Source organism: Camelina sativa, chromosome 15 (assembly GCF_000633955.1).
Source record: "Camelina sativa cultivar DH55 chromosome 15, Cs, whole genome shotgun sequence".
Classification (NCBI taxonomy): domain Eukaryota; kingdom Viridiplantae; phylum Streptophyta; class Magnoliopsida; order Brassicales; family Brassicaceae; genus Camelina; species Camelina sativa.
This window is the reverse complement of record NC_025699.1, coordinates 1681013-1688657: the sequence shown is the minus strand read 5'-3', so window position 1 is coordinate 1688657 and position 7645 is coordinate 1681013. Positions and strand designations below refer to the sequence as shown.

At 38.6% G+C, this 7645-nt stretch overlaps 1 long non-coding RNA gene across 5 annotated transcripts; it reads right to left on the bottom strand.

The window, feature by feature from the left end:
* On the bottom strand, positions 1859-7474 carry LOC104744618. Of its 5 annotated transcripts, XR_002035520.1 has the most exons (9): positions 7308-7474; positions 6952-6985; positions 6734-6862; positions 6485-6561; positions 6101-6214; positions 4196-4253; positions 2664-2792; positions 2380-2549; positions 1859-2139 (listed from the first exon to the last, which is right to left on the bottom strand). It is a non-coding gene; the product is annotated as an uncharacterized LOC104744618 (long non-coding RNA). The 5 variants fall into 5 exon arrangements; XR_002035519.1 differs by lacking the exon at positions 4196-4253; XR_002035521.1 differs by lacking the exon at positions 4196-4253 and having other exon boundaries at positions 1859-2127.

Here is a 7645-nt window from a genome sequence, read left to right as displayed (position 1 = left end):
AAGCCATTGAGACGATGGAAGAAGTTGATGCGCTGCTCAAGATGACTGAGACACTGAATCCATGGGAACAGACAAAGTTTATATCCTCGACTCAAGACTTTAGGTTCGGTATAATCCGAAAGACCTGTTGGGATACAATCCAAGTCCCTCTGAAGTTTAAAGAGACTATAATTAATATATAAAGGGTTCAATCTACTAATTGCCAATTGGATTTTAGTTAGAAGTCCAAGATAAGCCCAAATTTAACAAGACCGAATTTAATAGTCTCGTCTCTAGGCTAAAAGACAATCTTCGTGATGCAAAGATTGTTGAAAAGCCGAAAGAAAACCCAAGAACCGGTCCACGGATTAGGGTTAAACCATATGATAACCCTAAAGAAGATGTTATCATGGCTTAGGTAAGATCGATAAGGAGAGGAAGATGGAAGTTCGTTCAGAAGTGAAAGAGAAGTTGAGTGACTTATTGAAGGCCATCGAGGAGAGACTAAGTTCGTCGGAGATGAGACTTTACACTTCCTTGTGTAAAGGCTTCCAGTCCCATAGATTCGGCTATGACAAGTTCGTTACGTATCTTCTACAGTTGATAGCAACACAAGAGTCTTTATCAACGCTTCATGCGACTTGCCTACGGTGAGAAAGGAAAACAAAAGGTTGGAGTTGAAGAGACCCGACACGATCAAGATTGTCTTATTGGTGATCCAAAGATGATTGGAACATGTCCTGAGTATAGGGTTAAAGTAGATGAGATCCCGCAAGAACGAGGGTGGGATGAGACCAACTTGGAGAGAAAGAATAAGAAAAGAATCTTGTCTCCAAAGGATTTGAACCTCCCTTTGAAGAAAAGGAAAAGGTCTAATCCTGAACGAAGAGTGACACCTAACTATAGGCTTATCCCCGAGGAGCTACGGTCACCGGTCTCAGACAATCTGAACAACACGTATGTTGTGAAGAGATATTATTTCGAGGGAGGTAAGGTGCTAACCGGTACCGAAGAAGAGATGATTAAATGCGAAGATCAGATGTACGAGGCGAATATGTTGATGAGTGCTTTGAGAAGTGCAGTGGACAGTGCGGAGAGAGTTATGAGGGGAGAGATGAGAGTGAACGATCTTGGTGTGAAGTTTTACAGATGCCTTGAAGTGTTATATGGTGGAGTCGTGGAGACATGTTTGAGATAGTGAGAGAAGATCACCAAGGAGCTTTACCTATGATCTTGATACGGTTGAATCAGAAACTGCGTGAGCTCACGGTTGCCCGAGAAAGCTGGAAACGTGGCTGGAAGAAAACTTTTAAAAGACTTTCTCCAACGCAAATAGATTCTGTTGCACAAAAATCTCAAGTGAAGTGAAGGAAACTGATTCAGGGTTCTTCAATGTAATTTTTAAACAGATTAATTTGGTTTGGTTTTGGCTTTTTGTGGTTTGGTTTTGGCTTGTGTTTAACTGTGTGGAGTTTGTGCTAAACTTGGTGACAAAAACGACTATGTAAAGTAGATTTCAGAATGCAATTTCAATCGCTGACATTTGGTTTTGGTTTATAAACTTGTGAAAATGACGTATGTGTTGAGTGATTCAGAGAGAGAGTGCAGCTGGGAATGATTCTGAGTTTGATGACATTCAAGACGACGAAGATGACGAGTAGAGTGAAAGAAAACTACCTCGGTAGTCGGTTCTTGTTTTTAATTCAAACTCAACTTTTAGTTTCTTCCTCCGGTCTTCTTTAGATTTTTTGTTATTCCTATGCAAGACTTTTATTTTCTCTACCGATTTGGCAACTCTGTTTCGCTTAAGCATTTGGTCTCGTTAATAATTTCCTCTTTGCCTGATTGAATAGATAAATTGCATATGCGGATCTTTTTAGTAATTTTTTCCATAATTATTATATGTCTTTATCCAAAAGGAGTAAAATCACTATGTTACAGTATTGTGGTTTTATGAATATAATAAGATTATGTTGTCATATAAAGGAAACTTAAGGACATAAGCTAGAGGCTATTGTCCTCTGTCCCTGAATAACTTCAATTCTATTGTAACCAGAAGTTTCTTTCCGCTGCTTGTCTTTTTGTTGCTTTTATCTCCAAACCAAGTATTTCTGTCGTCCAAAGTCCAAACCCTCTCTTTTCAATAATCTGCAAAACATACTAGTGGTCATAGCTAAAGGGGCTTAGCAAAACCAAAAACACTTACTTATCTATATCTACAATGTTGCAAATTGTATTTTGTCTAGGCCAGTTGCTTAATCATGTTATTATATCTTCAATTTTCGATCTGGGAAAGTACATGTGACTTACATCGATGACCATAGAAAAGGAACTAAAATCCTATCCTCAATTCTACCAAATCAAGAAGAAACTGTTGAGTTTGGATTAACATAGTCTTACCTCAAGTTTGCAGACAAGGCTCAGAGAAATTCCCTTTTGACTGATTGTCAGAATTCTTGAGAGATGCAAGATTTAATGGCCAACCATGAGAGACCTTTATAAATGCATCAATACCTCTAGCTATATGAGCCACAACTGTTTCATCTTTATCGTAGTATTCGAACGTATGCCTGCCATATAAATGATATAATCATAGAACATGTAGTCATTTGGCTTGATCAAACAACTCAATGATATGCGAGGAAAAAGATTCAGCTCTTAAGCTACTGAAAAGAAAGGCTCACCTAACTGTTTTTGAACTCTTCACAATATATTTTCTCAAAATGGTTGAAATAATTCTATCTTGCACTTTGGCGACAAGCCACTGAACTGAAGATCTTGTGTCTAGCGCTGCAGAGTATAACCTTTCCTGCCTGCAGTTTTAAGATATGTTATGGCACACTCCTTGAGATTTAAACAAGAAACTTTCTGACGCTGATGTGTGTCAGTATACGAGGATACCTTTCTCGCTTAGACATTAACTCAACTTATTGAAAAATGAAATTACAGAGTTTGTATGCAGATGCAGATGCATATCTTACGGTTTCCTAGGTAGCTATGTTAGCCAGAAGAAAGCGGTTTCAGATGCGGTCAAAGAGCTATAGAGCCAAAAATGATACACCAAATCACAAATCCCTAGATGATAGGGAACAGTCATCTGAGGGTTGTCTTGCTATGCGGTTGCATGAACTAGGCTGCAAAGGTGCATACAACTGGGAACACTCAAGCCAGAGGCTGAGTAATTTTTTCAAAACAAATATTTTCATATTGAATGCTCTTGCCAACAAGAATGAATAGGAAGATATCATCTTATCATCTCTGATTCCTTAATAGTCTGATAAGTTAAGTACCCATGCAATTCGAGATTGGCAAGTAACAGAAATTTCAGGATAACATAGAAAAGCTAGTGCACAAACCTGAAAGAATCAGCAGCCTCGATGATGTCTCTCCTATGTATACATCATTTGGAAACATCTGAGGGAGGAAGTAAATTTCATTATTATTCACTAAAAGGAACAAGAAGCAACATAGAGATACAGTTATCTAGATTCATGCAAACCAAAAAACATGCCATCTAGGTTTGGAATATATATGTTCGGAGTTGGAGCCTAATAAAGTGTCCATCTCAAAATAGGATTAGGAAAAGAGTAGTTTTCCATTATCAAAATAGGAATAGGAAAGCTAAGTTGAGCTGTTTAGTTTTCAGAGATTTTCTAAACATTTCTTCTTTGTACAAACTAAGTGTGTTTAAGAAACTTTAGTACTAACCCTAAAGAGAAGATGGAAGTCCATTCAGAAGTGAAAGAGAAGTTGAGTGACTTATTGAAGGCCATCGAGGAGAGACTAAGTTCGTCGGAGATGAGACTCTACACTTCCTTGTGTAAAGGCTTCCACTTCTATAGATTCGGGTATGACAAATTCGTTAGGTATCTTCTACAGTTGATAGCGCAACACAAGACTCTTTACCAACGCTTCATGCGACTTGCCTACTGTGACAAAGGAAAACAAAAAGTTGGAGTTTGGAGAGACCCGACACGAACAAGACTATCTTGGTGGTGATCCAAAGATTGGTCCGCAAGAGCGAGGGTGGGATGAGACCAACGTGGAGAGAAAGAATAAGAAAAGAATCTTGTCTCCAAAGGTTTTGAACCTCCCTCTANGATATCATCTTATCATCTCTGATTCCTTAATAGTCTGATAAGTTAAGTACCCATGCAATTCGAGATTGGCAAGTAACAGAAATTTCAGGATAACATAGAAAAGCTAGTGCACAAACCTGAAAGAATCAGCAGCCTCGATGATGTCTCTCCTATGTATACATCATTTGGAAACATCTGAGGGAGGAAGTAAATTTCATTATTATTCACTAAAAGGAACAAGAAGCAACATAGAGATACAGTTATCTAGATTCATGCAAACCAAAAAACATGCCATCTAGGTTTGGAATATATATGTTCGGAGTTGGAGCCTAATAAAGTGTCCATCTCAAAATAGGATTAGGAAAAGAGTAGTTTTCCATTATCAAAATAGGAATAGGAAAGCTAAGTTGAGCTGTTTAGTTTTCAGAGATTTTCTAAACATTTCTTCTTTGTACAAACTAAGTGTGTTTAAGAAACTTTAGTACTAACCCTAAAGAGAAGATGGAAGTCCATTCAGAAGTGAAAGAGAAGTTGAGTGACTTATTGAAGGCCATCGAGGAGAGACTAAGTTCGTCGGAGATGAGACTCTACACTTCCTTGTGTAAAGGCTTCCACTTCTATAGATTCGGGTATGACAAATTCGTTAGGTATCTTCTACAGTTGATAGCGCAACACAAGACTCTTTACCAACGCTTCATGCGACTTGCCTACTGTGACAAAGGAAAACAAAAAGTTGGAGTTTGGAGAGACCCGACACGAACAAGACTATCTTGGTGGTGATCCAAAGATTGGTCCGCAAGAGCGAGGGTGGGATGAGACCAACTTGGAGAGAAAGAATAAGAAAAGAATCTTGTCTCCAAAGGTTTTGAACCTCCCTCTGAAGAAAAGGAAAAGGTCTAATCCTGAACGACGAGTGACACCTAACTATAGGCTTATCCCCGAGGAGCTACGGTCACCGGTCTCAGACCCGGTTCTGAACAATACCTGTGTTGTGAAGAGATATGATTTCGAGGGAGGTAAGGTACTAACCGGAGTCGAAGAAGAGATGATTAAATGCGAAGATCAGGNTCATGCAAACCAAAAAACATGCCATCTAGGTTTGGAATATATATGTTCGGAGTTGGAGCCTAATAAAGTGTCCATCTCAAAATAGGATTAGGAAAAGAGTAGTTTTCCATTATCAAAATAGGAATAGGAAAGCTAAGTTGAGCTGTTTAGTTTTCAGAGATTTTCTAAACATTTCTTCTTTGTACAAACTAAGTGTGTTTAAGAAACTTTAGTACTAACCCTAAAGAGAAGATGGAAGTCCATTCAGAAGTGAAAGAGAAGTTGAGTGACTTATTGAAGGCCATCGAGGAGAGACTAAGTTCGTCGGAGATGAGACTCTACACTTCCTTGTGTAAAGGCTTCCACTTCTATAGATTCGGGTATGACAAATTCGTTAGGTATCTTCTACAGTTGATAGCGCAACACAAGACTCTTTACCAACGCTTCATGCGACTTGCCTACTGTGACAAAGGAAAACAAAAAGTTGGAGTTTGGAGAGACCCGACACGAACAAGACTATCTTGGTGGTGATCCAAAGATTGGTCCGCAAGAGCGAGGGTGGGATGAGACCAACGTGGAGAGAAAGAATAAGAAAAGAATCTTGTCTCCAAAGGTTTTGAACCTCCCTCTGAAGAAAAGGAAAAGGTCTAATCCTGAACGACGAGTGACACCTAACTATAGGCTTATCCCCGAGGAGCTACGGTCACCGGTCTCAGACCCGGTTCTGAACAATACCTGTGTTGTGAAGAGATATGATTTCGAGGGAGGTAAGGTACTAACCGGAGTCGAAGAAGAGATGATTAAATGCGAAGATCAGGTGTACGAGGCGGATATGTTGATGAGTGCTTTGAGAAGTGCAGTGGACAGTGCGGAGAGAGTTATGAGGGGAGAGATGAGAGTGGAAGATCTTGGTGTGAAGTTTTACAGATGCCTTGAAGTGTTATATGATGGAGACATGTTTGAGATAGTGAGAGAAGATCACCAATGAGCTTTACCTGTGATCTTGATACGGTTGGAACAGAAACTGCGTGAGCTCACGGTTGCTCGAGAAAGCTGGAAACGTGGCTGGAAGAAAACTTTTAAAAGACTTTCTCCAACGCAAATAGATTCTGTTGCACAAAAATCTAGCTCAAGTGAAGGAAACAACAATCTGATTCAGAGTTCTTCAATGTAATTTTTAAATAGATTAATCTGGTTTTGGTTTTGGCTTTTTTTTTTGGTTTGGTTTTGGCTTGTGTTTAAGTGTGGAGTTTGTGCTAAACTTGGTGACAAAAACGACTATGTAGATTTCAGAATGCAATTTTCAGATTTGTTATCAATTCTCTAGACCAAAAACAATTGAATAATCTATTTATGGATAGAGCTGGAGCAATCTATACCTGTTCACGAGAAGCTCTTTTTCACTGATCATATACTCATCTTCATGTTCTGTTCCTTTATCAAGTGAATCAGCAACCTATGGCAGATTCGTTAAGGGGGAGTCAGGATCCACAAACAGGCATATACATAGAAAGAGGAGTATAAGAGTCAATTACATCATCAAGAGTATAAGAGTCAATTACATTATCCTAATATAGGGAGAGTACAACTCATATAAGCTTTTAAAAAGGTACAATGAAGATCTCAACCTTGTTAAGGGAAGTTTATGAAGAAGGGGAGTTAAATATGGATGGTCGTTGCTAATTTATCTCTTAGCTTCTGCAGTCTCTGTCCCTTATCAGAAAGGTTCTGGGCGTTACATTCTCGTTGGAGTCCTCCTGTTGCAGGTCAGACAAAATCAGAGAAACCACAAAACCAACATGAAAACACTTAAAAAAAGGAAATAGCTTTAGCAGATTTTATTTACCGAGGAGTGGAATATTGCAACAGGACGTTCTTCTCTGTGGGCGCGTCCAGCATACAATAGTGCATTCAGAAACAGTTTACCAAGGACAAAGAAATGTGTATACCAATTTAAATGTGAAGTGTTTTCTACTGAATCATACGAAAATTTCATCTGCGTAAGTTGTAACTTGAGAACAAACAAAGGACAATTATCACAAATCACAGTGTCTTTTCTAATCGTTTCTAATCACAGTACTAATTTTATGCATAAGAGTCAATTACATCATCCTAATTTCTATAAATCATAAAAAACCTAATTTCTATAGCCTCAAAGGCTCAAATAAACAAGAATTCGTAGCAAGTTAATGATATTCGTACCATGAGAAACGCCGATTTGCTGAAGAAAACTCTTCGACTTGCTCAATCAGAGTCACCCATTTGCTGAACCAGAGTCCCCAATTGTCACCCGCGCCGGTGAGATGATGACCACGGCGGATCGAGAGAGACAACTTTCGCGGACATTTTTTTTTCCTTCTGATACAATATTTTCACCAATCAGACACATATTGGATTTTTAATTTTATTTTTGGACTATTTAACTTTGGATCCACCACTTGGACCCTCCATTGGACTTGGAGGTACCAATTAGTTAAACCCTTCGTAATTTCACAACTAAAACTTAACAAAATTACCAGAAATTTTTTTTTTTTTTTTTT